The sequence below is a fragment of the Xyrauchen texanus genome, chromosome 3, assembly GCF_025860055.1.
Source record: "Xyrauchen texanus isolate HMW12.3.18 chromosome 3, RBS_HiC_50CHRs, whole genome shotgun sequence".
Lineage (NCBI taxonomy): Eukaryota > Metazoa > Chordata > Actinopteri > Cypriniformes > Catostomidae > Xyrauchen > Xyrauchen texanus.
In genome coordinates, this window is record NC_068278.1 from 45,316,273 (window position 1) to 45,332,950 (window position 16,678).

The 16,678-nt window shown below is 38.5% G+C and overlaps 1 pseudogene; it reads right to left on the reverse strand.

The window, feature by feature from the left end:
* Window positions 1–751: 751 nt before the first annotated feature.
* Window positions 752–16,678, reverse strand: part of LOC127624929 (transcriptional regulator ATRX-like) — a 38,942-nt pseudogene continuing 23,015 nt past the window's right edge.

Genomic DNA, 16,678 nt, shown 5'->3' on the forward strand with positions numbered 1-16,678 from the left:
TCTGATGAGAAACAGCGCCCCCGAAAGAAAGAGTAGACACGTTTTTTCTTTACTTTACCTTCCATTAGAACTATTATTTTACCACATCTACAAAAGTGGTGAGATGACAAACAGAAAAAAATCTTCAAATGTCACACAACACAGTGTGAACTTACAAGACCTTTCAAAACGAAACTATTCAAACTCTTTTATTTAGAAACAAATTAGATTTTAGGGAAGACATTGACACCAGTGTTTTTGTATACAGGACACCAGGCCCCAGTGTTCATGTCCAAAAACACATACTAGTACTGTAGTGGCAAGCATACTTTCCTGCATATGCTACTGGTTGTGAGGACTCAGACACACTAGTCAGATCAGCCAGGAAGAGGTCTTGCTTTAAAAAATATTAATTTAAACAGCCTGCTCCATTTAAATGAACAAATGTACAAACAGCTGCCATGAAAATTTCACTTGGCAGGAATACTGACAACAGTACAGGTCTCCAGTCATAATTGTGCGCAAGGATGAAGCTTCTTTTTCTGAGTTAATTCAGTGTTCTGAATGTGCTAAATATGAATATATATATTCAGATGCTAAAACTACATTCATATTTCCAAATATTATGATATTAACTAGTCCCTGCCCTTTCTTTGCAAAATTTGGAGAGAGGGACCAGGCCATGTATTTTTTAAAAAATGTTATTAATTTAGAAAACTGTTTCAGGTTGCTGCAGCAGGACAGTTATGTTGGAGCTGCCCCGAGCAGCAACAGGTGCAGTATTGCCTTATTTGACTGGCAGCCAGACGGTGATGTTGGAGCTGCCCGAGCAGCAAAGGGTGGAGTATTGTCTTGTTTGACTGGCAGAGGGAAGGTGATTTTGGACCTGCCCCGAGTAGCAAAGGGTGGAGTATTGTCTTGTTTGACTGGCAGCCGGATGGTGATGGAGTCGACCTGAGCAGCAGAAGGTAGAGCACTGCCTTGATTGACTGGCAGTGAAGTTGGAGGACCATTCTTGGTTGTATAGGTGAGTTCGAGAAGCCAGAACCAGACGCTGAAGAGAGAGCGAAATAGGTAGTCACATGAAACTTTGTCTGTGCTTCGATCTTTAGTTACAAATTACTTCTGTTTAATTTTTCCTGAGATATGCACACAAATACAGAAGCCTTAAAAGGTTTACGGTCGGAGGTGAAACTGTACCTCTAGCTCTTGGTTAGGGCTTCTACTGAGCAGCATCAGGTGGGGATCACTAGAGCTCTGTACAGAGGCCTGGAGGAGACAATCAGAATATAACAGTCACTGGTGTATACATGCTCAGCTGACACATGCAGAATGTGGGAATGAACATTCCTTACATGTACACTGACAAAAAGAATAATAGGACAATAGAGTACTTCCTTACCGTTTGTATTTGGTTGGGTCGCTGGGGTTTGTCGTCCTTTATTAGAGGAGGGATTGCATGTTAGAGGGACAGAATACGATCAAACCAAACTCAAGACTTATTTGTCTAATCAAGACTAACAAAGTTAAGAAATTTTCACTACAAACTCCAAAGTGCTCAATCACGAGAAACTCGAGAACAGTTTAAATCATTGTTGGAGTTCAATGACTCACAGGAATCTCGCTTTTCTCAAGTGTGTTTGTTGTTCTTCGGTTAGTATTTTGAGCTGCAGTTCTCTTGCTACCAATAATCTGACCCCTCCCATTAATGACTTGACACCTACTTTCCCAGTAGACCCCTCTCCAATTATCAAATCTAGAATGTTCCAAATGACCAATTACTTTTCCATTACTTTTTTTTTTTTTTAGCGGGCAGCGAAACAGTTTTGGATGACAAGATGCTTGAAGGGACCACCATCCTTTATTGAAGTGCTCAAAATGCTAAAACGTCCCGTATTCGCTTGAGACATTCAATACCTTTTTGCGTTTTTGTGGCTCGCAGCCAGTGTGGGTTACAGCACCTAGTACATCTCTATAGGTGGTTAATGTTAAGTTAATGTCTGAATTAATGTAAAAGAGGTTTGCACTGCTTTGGCTGCCTTGTAAAATATATATGATATCTGGGTGCATCCATATACAGTATCTTGTTCCCCTCAAAGATTTTACCTTCGACCGTGACCATTTCAGAGGGCTAAAATGTGTATGTCTTTTTTTAAACTCACTTTTTAAGTCATTTTTGTTGAAAATTATGTTTTCAACAATCCTACAGCTTGACCATCATTATTGCTTGCCTTCCTGTTGCCCTGTTAAGACGACATCTATGCTGTTTGTAATGCAGAAAGTCTTCTTGTTGCAAAAGATGACGTAACCCATCACGCACAACAAATAACGAAAACACACACACACACACACACACACACACACACACACACACACACACACACACACACACACACACACACACACACACACACACAAAATCTGATCTGACCATTCAGAATGAGACACATTAACAAAAATCTGATTTTAAGCTGATTTCAAACCACAATGAATGTGGTTTTAATCAGGCTTGTAAATATTGTGTTTTTGTCCTTTTCAGACTACAAAAACCTAAATAAAAAAGGTGTGCACATAGCCAAAGAGCAATTTTGAGCTGATTAATTACTTAAGAGCCTAGCATAACTAGAAAAACCTAATCACTATAGAAATTTTACATACATATTTTAGGATTCCCACTATGTTTCCAGGTATTCCATAATAGCTGAAACCCTGCAGGGCATTTGTTATCATCATTAACCCACCAAAGCCGCACAATCCAGGTAGCATTAGATTTGTAGAATGTGGTGTGTGCATGCACCTTTTCTGTGCGGTACTCAGCCCAGGCTGCTCTGCTCTCTTCCTCACTCAGCTCCTCTTCCTCCTTGTGGTCTAACAATAAGTCATGCTCAAGATAACTTACTTTGAGCTGTCCACAGCTCTTCAGCAGCAGAGCCAACACCTCATCCTGATTGACAATTTGGAAGACAAACCAACACGTTAAACACTCATAAGTGTCTCTGTTAGCATGTGTGTGTTCACCAGGTCTATGTATTTGCATTTACCGCAGGTGTTTCCATGTGCTTGCTCGGCCATAGTTCTGGCTGGAAGCGTTACAGCTCTTACAGCTGACTTTGTGTGAAGTGTCTCTGAATCTGCTGCTGGTCCAGTACTTGGGAGGACAGAGACTGTTTAGCAACCTGCCGCTCAAATATTTTAGGTTTCATCGTCCCCAGCGTATACAGAAAAACCTTCATCACCAATATTACAACTATAGGTAACATTAAAATGAAATAAATGTGAAAAACTCAGAATAAAAAGCTGACTTGAGGACAGTATTCACAGTTACTTTTTCTTTTATCTAAAAATATAGTGTCTGTAATATAGTGCGCTGATATAGGTTTGTTCTGTCCAAAGCAATAGCCTCTGAAGATGCTCTGGATATCATATGACAGATTCCTGCAAGCATCAAACACCATGACTCGGTTCGCGGCTACCAGATTGATCCCCAGAGATCCTGCTGGGTAGAGATCAGAAACAGCCTCCCTCTGACACACAGAAAACAGCAATAGTCAGGGCAGGAGGTTTGTGCACAAACATGCAAACAACTTGAATGTGATGTTGAACGGTCTTACCTTGTGTTTTTAGTGTTGTTAAACACTTGAGCCCATCTCTTACAAGCACAGGCGCTGGTATTTCCATTTAAAATTTGTAAGCATGTAATTCTGGTTCTGTTGGCTCTATCCCCCAGTAAAAAGTCTAATTTCATTCCATTAGATTGCAGCTAGTACCAGGAAAAATATTTGTTTCTCTTATCCCCTTCCATCACAAAATGCAGATCTGAAATATAGGTGGCACTATAACGCATTTCAGACCTCACAGATGTGCTTGTCCATAGACATTCAGTCTAATATTCAGTTCATGCACCACTCCCATTTTTTCATAGAATATCTTGGCCTCTGAGTGGACTAGAAGCTCAATCTAGGTGTCATCAGAAAGCTGAGATCCCCTTTGCGATGATGTAAAACAATTTATCACCAATAGTAATAATATATTTTTCAATTATTTGTTTAGCATGTCCTCCTGGACTACATATTTTATTCTGGACAACAAAGATATGAAATTGGATATTCACCCAAGCAAGCTCACAGACAAGTACAAAACTGCAAATTTTTTAGAACACTGACTAAGGTAAAAGCAGATATAATGTTTGTGGCTACTTGGTGCTTGCCAGGTTCTAACCCCACAGCCACCACCATTGTGTCCTTGAGCAAGGCACTTAACTCCAGGTTGCTCCGGGGGGATTGTCCCTGTAATAAGTGCCCTGTAAGTCGCTTTGGATAAAAGCGTCTGCCAAATGCATAAATGTTAATGTAAAATGCTTACAGCAGCAGTGATCTGCACTTAAGAGTCTTTTGTATTTGATGTTTTACAGAAATAAAATTTCACTTTGTGATTCTTTTAAAAATCTTTCGAACTGTGATATTAGGGAAATAAAATTAACTTTTATTATTAGTCACATTCCTTTTTTCTATCCCCTTTTCTCCCCAATTTGGGATGCCCAAATCCCAAAATGCTCCAATTCCTCATGGTGGTGCACTGAATCAGTCTGGGTGGCAGAGGACTCATCTCAGCTGCCTCCACCATATGCCTGATTTAGGTATCTGGGGACTTTAACATTTTAAGCATAAACTTAGTTAGCGATACAGTGCCCCACTTTGGACCAGCCGAATATCATGAACCTTGAAAATTTAAATTCGGTGACTAGTCCTCGAAGCGCTCATTGTGGCAACCTAGTACATTATAACATCCAGATTTGATATTGATATCTGATATTTTGTGCAGGCATATGACTAATTAGTAATATAGTTAACACTTTCTGATATTATACACACAGTACCAGACACCAAACTTGCACCCAGTGCTGTAAAAATGGGAGCAGACTCCTCTTTCTCCTGCACACAAATACAGTAACTTGTTTTCATGTCATAGGCAATGGAGAAAAATCATATGTATATGAATTTGAGGAGTGATTTGGGTTTCTGAATTGTGCATACCTTATTCATGCTGAGTTGAGTGAGTTTAAGACACCAGGGATGGGTCCATAACACACTCAGAATATGAAGGTCCTGAAACAAACTGAACACACCTACAACTTTTTCTAAACACATACGCATGTTAAAAAGTCAAACAACATGTTAAATGAGTGTTTGTGTATTACTAACCTGTAGGTTCAGTGTGTGAATCTGACCTGTGTAGTTCTGCAGATAGTGTGTGTATAACTGGCACTGCAGAGGTGTCATTCTGACTGACAGCACATACTCACACTTGGGTGGGAGGCAGGATGTCAACACTGAATAGTCTCACCTCTGCAACACAAAAACATCAAACACAAACAACTCCCACTGTCCCCCACTTTTTCTATTTTTTTTTAATGATCATTACCTGTATGAATCCTGACAGCAGCTCGTGAAGGACGTGTGATCGATTCTTCATGACTCTGACTTCAGCAGGGGTGGAGTCTGCACACTGGCAGACTCTTAAATAATATTAATCAAAATTTGAGGAAATAAATAAATATATATAAAATAGTGACATTGTTTATTATCCATCGACAAAGCCGTTTCGATTTCAGAATTGCAATCTGTGTAGAAGGGGAAGCTAACACTTTTGTTAAATTGGTCAAGAGGAAACGGTTATGGCTGATGTTGACGATCACAAAATGGCCAATTATTTGGTCAGGCCAATATATTCTTTGATTACTAATTACCATTACCTCATGCACACATCATTCACAGCAATACACTTTAGGGTCAAAGTTGAAAGTTTCAAGTACATTAACCTTACAGGTTCTACAAGTGATTTCTTTTTTTTTATAGAAAGTTATGCAAAAACGGTTCACACTCCCTGAGAGATATTACTGAAATAAGTGTTGTAAGATATCTTAACTGTCTCTGTGACAGAGCACTAGACTCAGTAAACAGCAAACAAAAATGTGTCTGTGGACATTGGTGCTTTCAACCTGTCAATCATTTTGCACTCTCATAGTGTTGTAGTGTAGAGAATTTTTGAGACTTACTGCCATTTTAATGGCATGTTGTTCATAACAGCTGTCAATTGAGGGCGCTATTTTTCTGCTGTTGTTTTTAACATCCGTTTCTGCATAATGGCGGTCACAGTAAAGCTCATTTGGAATCTTTGGAGTGTGGGGTTTTGGAAAGAGGGGGCGTGGCTAAGTCTCATGGAAGTAGAATGGTTAAAATCACTTTCAGCACCTTTATGAACAAGCGCAAAGAGATTAAAAGGTTCTCTTTCTAACATTCTGATTAGACCATGTGAATGAAGCACATACAAATATGTGTTTGCATTTTCGCACCAAACTCAGTCCTATAATGTCACTGATTTCATACTGACTAAGGCAGTGACCACATGAATGCATTTTCAATTAAAAATGCACTGATTTTGCTAAGTTTACGGCTCTCATGCACCTTGGAATAGCATTTTCTAGAGATTTTGAAAACACTTCAGTACAGCATAGTTTGGAAAACAATGACATTAAGAAACAGAAAACAGTTTTCAATGAAAAACATGTTAGTGTGGACATTGCCAAGTCATTATACAGTACATTCAGAAAGTATTCAGACCAGTTCATTCTTTCCACATTTTGTTGTGTTGCAGCTTTATGCTAAAATCCTTTAAATGATTAATTAATTTTTCCACATCAATCTACACTCCATACCCTATAATGACAAAGCAACAACCAGATTTTTGATAACTTTGCAAACTTATTAAAAAGAAAAAAGTGAAATATCACATTGACATAAGTATTCAGACCCTTTGCTGACACTTGAAATTTATCTCAGGTGCATCCCATTTCTCTTTATCATCTTTGAACACTTTGATTGGAGTCCAAATGTGGCAATTCAATTGACTGGACATGATCTGGAAAGGGACAGACCTGTATATATATATATATAAGGTCTCACAGCTGAAAATGCATAACCAAGCCATGTGGTCAAAGGAACTGCCTGCAGAGCTCAGAGACAGGATTGTGTCGAGGCACAGATCTAGGGAAGGCTACAAAATATCGACTACATTGGTTTCTAACAGCACAGTGGCCTCCGTAATTCTTAAATGGAAGTCTGGAACAACCAGGTGTCTTCCTAGAGCAAGGACCTTAATAAGAGAGGTGACCAAAAACCTGATGATCACTCTGGTTGAGCTCCAGAGATCACGTGTGGATATGCTTAAAGAAAACCTGGTCCAGAGCGCTCAGGACCTCAGACTGGGCTGAAGGTTCACCTTCCAACACCCTAAGCACAGACCCAAGACAATGCAAGGCTTGGTGATAACTCTGTGAATGTCCTTGTGTGGCCTAGCTACAGCCCAAACTTGAACCCAATCGAACATCTCTGGAGAGACATGAAAATGGCTGTCCACCGACGGTCCCATCCAGCTTGACAGAGCATGAGAGGATCTGCAGAGAAGAATGGCATAAAATCTTGTGTGCAAAGCTTGTTGCATCATACCCAAAAAGACTTGATGCTGTAATTGCTGCCAAAGGGGCTTCATCTAAGTACCAAGTTAAGGGTCTGAATACTTATGTCAATGTGATATTTCAGTTTTTTCTTTTTAATAAATTTTCAAAGTTATCAAAATTCTGGATTTGCTTTGTCATTACAGGGAATGGAGTGAAGATTGAAGTGTAAAACCCATGTTAAAATTCTTGAAATATAGGCTGCAACATGACAAAATGTGGAAAAAATGATGGGGTCCTGCTGGGATTTGTCAAAGTTGCAAGTGTTGCAAAATGTTGTTTAATTGAATTTAAGCTGCTATTTTAATATATTTTATTTAAAATAATTCTGTCAAAAAATAAACAACCCTGGCAAACCTTATTGGTTGCAGGCAGGAGCAATGGACACAAGTACAAAGAAACTAAGAATTCCTGTACACTGCTGTAGCTTGCAAAAATTCCTATATTTATTGAGAAACTCATTTTATATATATGCCAATTTTTCAGCCATTTACCAGCAGAAAATTAAATACTGTCAAATGGAAAGAGTTGCCAAACAAAATAAGGCCTAAAGCAAAAGGGTAGGTGACAAGCAAAAAACCTTTAAATGCCTGCAGAGGATTGTAAGGAGGGACGTTTCTAAATATAAATGGCTGCTTAGGGGGCTTATATTTTTTATTTTATTTTTAAATATAATTAAAGCTGCAAGTAAGACTCCGGCAGCTGTTATAGCTCAATGAGACTATAGGGAGCCCCCTTGTGGCCCAAGAGGGAGGAGAATATGTAACTGCAAGAAGAGAGTTGTAGCTAGATGTGACAAAGGTATTTTCTTCATCATGAATCCCATAAGTAATTTATTGTTACATTTTTAGTGTAAATTATATATTAACATTTTAAGTGAATATATTAAAATTTGTGGGGCAAGTAAGACTTCGTTTAAGGCCAGAAATGGCACTAATTTTAAGACTAAAACATTGCCATCTCAATAAATATAGGTCTTCAGTTTGAAAATATTTTCAATCTGGTGCAGTTTGAATTTGCTCAAATTGCATGTTCACTTGCACGTTACAGCATCTTGCTCAAGAACCAATGGGGTGAATTTTTGAGCTGGTCTCTCCGACTTTATAACTTAAAGTGGAGACAAAAAATAAAGAGACAACACCAGTTAGTCATTTAAGTTTAAAGCATGCCATTAAACAATATTAAAAGATAATTAATTATAAAGTTAACATTTACTAAATATAATAGAATGTCCTAGTTTATTTTCATTTATGCATTTGGCAGATGCTTTTATCCAAAGTGACTAACAGTACACTTATTACAGGGACAATCCCCCCAGAGCAACCTGGAGTTAAGTGCCTTGCTCAAGACACAATGGTGGTGGCTGTGGGGATTGAACCGGCAACCTTCTGATTACCAGTTATTTGCTTTAGCCCACAATGCCAAATTGGTAATTTGACACTTTCTGCAGTTTCCAGATTCTGTTTATCCTTTCCTGCCTTATCCCTTCACTTGTTTTGTAAAGAATTGCAAGGCAGATTCTGCTGGCTCATATAATTTTTTTAAAAATAAAATAGAGAGAATGTGAGGTGAGCACCAGATTGATTCAGGTTCACTAAACAATGCAGCTTCCTTCCACCACTTTCACAAGTTCACTGCATATTTTTATTATGCAGAAAAAATTAAGAGGAAGCAATTTATATTCTGTTTTGCCATTATATATTTATAAAGGATATAAAATGATATATATGAATATAGAAAAAACATACACAATGATAAGGCTGGGTATTGAAACAGATTTTGATTCCGATTCACATGCTCTCAATTTTATTTGATTCAATTCCGATTCGATATTCATTCATATGGGTATATTTCAGTTATAATGTCTCTTTTGCTTACATATGAAATAAAGTATCTCCCAGCTAATTCAGTAAATACAGGGGACCTTCTAATTAGGTACAATACAAAAATATTAATTTTACTAATTATATTGTATTAGTTTTCAGAATTTTGGTCAGATTTGAGCTTTTTAAAAATGAACAAATCAATATATTTAATAAATATAATATTGCATATATTATATTTTGTTAAGTTTGTATTGTTTAATTGCATAATTTGTACTATTTGCAGGTATTTATATTGATTTGTTGAACGCATGCTAAAACAACTCTTTAAAGGTGCAGTATCTAAGATTCAGAAACCCTCATTACTAATGATACCTGTGGCAGTTAAGTGAACTGCAACCAGCTACCTGTTGCTCGTGCACACACTCCATAGGCACGCGAGCATCGACCAAAAGAATGACGTTTGGTACAAAGAGACTGAACATGAATCACCAACATCATGCTGACAGATGAGGTAGCATAATTAAAATTACAGTTATAACTGTTTTACAATCTTTGAGACTGAACTAAAACTACTTATCAGCTTACATAGCATACGGATACACACATACAGCTACATACTACCAAACTATACCAGACCGTTTTCTGTTGCACTGCACAGTTATGTTGCACTATTGTATGTTTTGTGTTATACTAAGATCAAGAAACAAGTGTATTTGCTTAAATTGATCCTGTATACCTGACGTTTAGTATAAAGAAAAGATCGTTGAAAGTTACGAAACAAGGTAGCTTGCCATTCGTCACAGTTAGCAGGCAAGATCAAGTTAGCTAAAATTACACAGATCAATCCTTATGACACTATATTTCACATGCTTTCCGGTTATGTAAGCTTACCTGTCCAATAAGAATGTCAATTCAGCGTCGGTTTTAATCCCCCAAACCAAACGAAGGTTCCTCCAGTAATCAAATGCCCTGCCGATGTTCACTCTAGTTTTCACGTTCGATCACGTTCCCGCTTAGCCAGACGGGATTCAGTAGAAGGCTCTCTGGAGCATGAATAAACGTCACATCCTTTGGATTTTCCAGGCAAAACGGACCCGCTCCCTTCACGTGAAAATCAGTCTACAGGCTTTAATAGGCAACCTAGGAAATCCGGGAAGGGCTAATTTCTTTTAAGTTGCCTTACAAGCCATTCACACACTGGCAAAAAAAATTACATGAAAATTGTTACATATTGCACCTTTAAGGGAAGCCTTCATTTCTGAAAACGTCTTTAAATAAGTGCATGTTAACGAGACAGACTCGAATGGTTTTAACTAATCTGTACTATGCCCGATTAGAATTTAATGCTTTTTTGTTGTTGTTCATGATCAACAACTGACTGTTAAGAACAGAAAGGGCATTATTCAGTGACAAATGGGCTGCATGTATCTCATCTTTGGACAAACATTAAAAAGATTAAACTTTTACTCTCACTGCCAAATACTCCACCACTATGCTACACAATTCATTCACTGATAAGTGAATTCTAAACATTTACCAGCCAGATGCCAAATATATACATTGTCACAAATTTGGTTGCAAATGCGAGTGATTTACTCTCATTTCAGTGGAGGGCTGCGCTACCCATCCAGTAAAACATCCATCTTGGGATTTAAGAATCAATATATAGATCACTTAAATAAAGATAAAAAAAAATCAATATTTGTACCCACCTCTAAAGATATACACTCACTGAGCACTTCATTAGGAACACCTGTACACCTACGTATTAATGCGATTATTAACCAGCAGAATGGGAGAGTTTGAGGATTTCTGTATCTACCGATCTCCTGGAATTTTCAGACAAAAGTCTCTAGAATTTACTCAGAATGGTACCAAAAACAAAAAACATCCAGTGAGCGGCAGTTCTACGGACGGAAACCCCTTGTTGACGAGAGGTCAACTGAGAATGGCTAGACTGGTTTGAGCTGACAGAAAAGCCACTATCAAGGCGGATGGGCTACAACAGCAGAAGTCCACATCAGGCACTTTATTAGGACCATAGTGTTCTTAATAAAGTGCTCAGTGAGTGAATAACAAGTTAAAAATATAGATAAAATATCAAGCAACTGCACAGAGTAAAAGCTCCACTGGTCTGTGAGCTGGACCATTATGGTTTTGCTTAATGAATTTAGAGAAGTATTAGAAAAGTACTTAACAATTAAGTAAATCTGGAAAATGTAAAAAGGCCAGCAGGGTATAAGAAGCCTTCTTGGCTTATAAAGGGCTGTGATGAAGGGGCCTCTCCTGTGGGACGTGACTAAGGGGCCCCCCTCCTCTATAATGGCGTGCAAAGATAAACTCCGGTCACTACATATTTTGTCAAAATTAGAGTAGTGACTAGAAACAGGTCACTTAAGACTTATTGTGAAAGATGGGTTTGGCACAACTTAAGCTCAGATTCAACTTAGTTGAAAAGAGTGCAAAAATTGCAGTAACACTAAAACAGACTATGAAGTTTTAAATCATTGGGCGTTGGGGCCAACACATCATTTTCTCTCTGGCCCCTTGAATTTCAGCAACAGCCATTTAAACTCTGCACCTCTGAAAAAGACATAACTTAGCAGCACATAAACATCACAAAAACAGAAATACACAGGGGCTGTTGTGTTTGGGGTATAAACTTTTATTAGAACTACAATTCTCGTACAATTCATACACATAAGCAAAATAATGCATGCTTTAATCTTTTGAAAAGTTTCTTAAAAGGGAGGTTGTTTTTGTGTAAAATTTCTCAAACTAATAAGAATAATAAATACTAATCAAACAAAGGACACTATCATGCAATAAATACTAAGACTTTAATGCAATTTTTGTTGGTTTTCAGCTCACACGAAGGCTGAAATCAATAACGGAAGATTGCACATAAAGAAAGACTAAAATTAAAAAGGACAAGACAGTTTGAAAGAGGGGTGAGGAAATGTCAGGGGTAGTCAACTAATGGAAGCAGGTTACTTAAGGTTAGCCAGGGTTCCCACTCTTTAAAAGACATTTTTCCAATATTTTATGTTACCAATACTTTTAATGTTAGGGCATCTATGGCATGCTGTCATTTTACCAAAGAAAACAAACTTCGACTCTTCTCTATATGACCTTTTTTATAGTAAAGCACTTAAATAGAAGCCTAGCAGAAAGGAGAGGCACTTGATAGGTTTAAATGCACTTGATCATGAATGTAACATTAACTCTTCAGTACAAATAATATATTTGTTATCAGAGTTATAAATGTTTTTAAATATTCCTTTTAAGGTGGGACTGCTTTTCGAGTGGATGCACCTCTGGTTGTGCTTTTTGTACAGACAAGATTGGTGGGGATTTTTATTTATTACAGTGACTCGAATCTTTTGAATCTGACCTTTTTTGGTGAACAGATTTGTTGATTGTTCAGAGAGACATTTTGTATATGTTACACCAGAAGGTGGCGACAAAAGATTGGCTTTGAGCCTTATAAACGGCTGAATGGTTCAGTAATTGACTACATTTACAGTATTCCAATATCATTCATATTTCGATTCCATCACACCAGTCATATGCTCAATACATGTATTTGTTTTGTGTAAGGGTTTTGGTAATACTTTTAAGTGTATTACTGTACAAGCATTTTGCATTTCATTTCTGACAATTTTCTTTTCTAACAAATTGTCAAAGAGTCAACATTTTCAGCAATCAGCAGAACAGCAGCAGGCCACAGATGCAGTCAATGGAGCTTAAGTTATTAAACCAGAATATTCTATTAATGAAATGTAAAAGTAAATTACAGGTGATCACCCATTGACCTATTGTGGTTACTGGCATGGTTGTAAATGCATCTAATGTTAGCCAGCCATTCATTTGTGTGGGAAGAGAAGCTATTCTGACCACACAAATGAGCAGCTAGCTGGTTTTTAGATTCTGATCGTTTATTCAAATTTGCTGGCTAATGTTCAGTTAAGGTGGCTAAGGGAAATAATTATGTTTTGAAAAATGCATGATATCAAAACAAACAATTGATCTGAGCTGCGATGATCGTGAGTGAGCAGAATTTGTGATCTGTTATGGTAATGACACAATACACAACCAAACGCAAATGATAACAATATGATTTTGTGACGATAGCTTTCATGACAGAATACATTTATTTCCGAGTCCGGATCGGTCCCATGATTTCTTTATCATACGGTAATAGTTTAATTATAACGTTGCACTAAACACATTTTCCAGGACATTTGGTAACTTTCCATTACTGGTAAATCGCATTACAAAATTCAAGGTTTTCCAGGTTTTCCATGATGCGTGGGAACCCTGTTAGGCTGCAGAAACAGAGAAAAAGAAATGAAAAGGGGGGGAGAGAGAGAAATAAGAGAGTAAATAAGTGAAGATTGCCTCTCCTCAGAGCCATGCTGATCATACACAAAATCAAATAAACATCTTATCTGAGAGTGAAGACTACACTCTATTCAAAATCCCCAAGTACACAATTGCACAAACTATGGAATGCTCACAGCCTGCATGTCTGGCCTGAAGGAACCACGTTCTGCTGTTCCATGATAATTTTGAGTCCACCCATGTAAAAGTTGCAGGTCTGGCTACTCAAACTTATGTTGTATGCAGGAGCACAGCTGCTCACCTGCAGATACACAAACCACTGAGCCATGGCACCAAATTAAGCTTCTACTCTAAACAAAAATCTCTACCTATGCTGGAGTCCAGTTTCCCTTCTCTCACATCTCCCATCACTGACGTCTTTTGCTACAAAGCAGCAATCCTTTGCAGAACTCTCAAATGACAATTTAAGTTTATGATCTTCTCAGTAAGACATGAGGATATAATATTGCAACATGTGCAACTTTATTGAAAATAACACGTTAGCGTGTAAATTACTCTAGGTATAGAAACGTGCACATACTGAACAAATGCAGTTCAGATGAGGGCATAAATCTCATCTTCACCTTAACCTTCTAAATGAAGTAAATACAGGTTGCTGTCCCAGGATTAACCTCCTGAAAAAGAACACACACACACACAACCGCTCAAACAAACACTTAAACTACTACTGTGTCCCTCTCTGCCTACAAAAAAAATTGTGTTCACTTAAATTCCACGAACAAAGATATTTAACTGCCAATAACTAAAAAGTTATGTGAAACTACTGTAACACCTACCGTTAGCAAACCACACAGCCTTTGTTCTGACTGAACGAAAACATTACATCGTGAGAACCAGGCAGTTGAGCCCTAAAACACAAACACACACAAGAAGTTGGCTGTCTTACTGAACACAGGCTCCGTCAGATCCGAAAAGAATAGGTGCAGGCTCTTTCTACTCTCTTGAAAGCATAATTTGCAGCACAGACAGAAGAGAGGACAGTTTGGCTTTCACAAATTCTGCCAAAGACATGCAATGGTCTATGTCAGTGCAGGAAAATACATAGAAGCTACTCTGGAGAGGAATCTCTGATATACATTTCAACAGTGCAGCCTGCCTGTGGTTACAGATTTTCTGTACTACATGAGGACATAAACTTGCACAGACAATTGACAGAGTAGAAAAATGTGTTTACAAACAAGTTTGAGTCACATGTTCAAACTCTGCATTACAAGTCCTGTCTAGAGGTGGTATATGTGGATGTACGAGAAGCTTGCATGCTTTTAAATGGGGTTTGGATCAAAGCTCTTGTTGTAGTGGGTTTGGGTGGGCTTGAGTCAGGTGAAGAGGACCTGTGCTGAAACAATGTGTGTGGGGCCCTGTTGCAGACAGAATCGTACCTATTTTCTAAATCGTCATCCACAGATATGGACGGACCAGGCTGGATGTCCATTTCATCACCTGTAAAGAGATTTTTTTTTTTTATTAAAGTCCATTTCAAATCAAATATATATATATAAAAAGTTATAAACGTTTTGACCAATTCATTCCCATGACTTTTAGCCTGTATATGACAGTTGATTGGAGGGGAAAGTACAAAATTAAATAAAAAAAAATAAAAAATAAGAGGGCCTGGTGACATAGGCTGAAAAGGCAAGCCATTTTGGAGGAAGAGCAAAAGATCTGATGAAAGACTGTTTTCCTATTAAAAGTAAATAGGCTCAATTTTTATTTCAATTCTGTTGAGACACACACTCCTACCCTCCATTAATGCGCCTGCAGAAACTCACCGGAAGACTGCTGGAAATTTCTGGAGCCAAGCAACGTGACACCCTCTGACAGCGGTTTGATACTCTGATCGTCTGAATCACTACTGTCCAGTTCCTGTCCTCCCACCTCACTTGACGAACTTCCACTCTGTCCTGTCATCCGGGCAACTTTGCGGGCTCTTGCCCTGGTAATCTTGCTCACTGACCCCTGGTCCTGGGAGCCCCTCCTTGAAGACGCAGATGAGGAAGACGAGGATGATGAAGATCTGTCTTTGAGTGTCCGCTTACGTGAGCTTCTGTCCGGAGGCGTGGTTTTTACCAGCCCAAAGAGCTGCTGCTTCCTGACTTGCTGGTTTACCTCATCCCCTTCCCAACTGCTACAGACCAAACCCTCTTCCTCGCTGTTTACCATGGCAGCATCCGTCTGGAGAACCTCAGGTATTTCATCAGAATCAGAATCGTCTTCAGCTAGATCAGCATGCTCCGCAGAGGAGCTTGTGGTTGCCCGTCGTCGGCGTGGTGTAGTTTTCACACGTGGAGAACGTTTATTCTCCTCTGCCAATGACAAACCTTTAGTGTCAATTTGGTCATCTTCCTCTTCCTCCTCTTCTTCTTCCTCCTCCTCATCATCATCAGCATTATTATTACCACAATAACTCTCCACCTCTCCATCAATTACAATCATTCCATCCATCTCCACCACCTTCTCTTCCACCTCTTCTCCTTCTTTCTCCAGTTCTCCACCTATCATCCCACACTCTATCTTTTGTCCATCTGGTGATGGAGGGATGGAAGGAGAGGTACTGCTATTAGCTGGTGTGCTGACTGGTACAGGAGTGAGTTTGACCACCAGCTCTTTAGTGAGTTCACAGCTCTGTGATGCCTTCTTCCGTCTGCTCTTTCCTTTCGGCTTTTGACTTTCTAAAGCAGCTCTGCCAGCACGTTTGGACCCAGTCAGCTCATGGTCCAGCGCTTCCTGTAATCACAAATTAAGACATTGCTGTAATACAAACATGTGTAGAAAGAAAAATTTCCTTGACTTTTTGTTAACAATTATATTGTTGTTTTTAGAACACTTTTTCTTGACATAAAATGTTGTTTTCATAACAACTAGGGATGGGACAAGATGTTTGCCCAAATAGCTTATGACAAGTTTTACTGGAGTAGAAAGGGTTTACGTCATATCTTTTGACAGCACCATATACAGG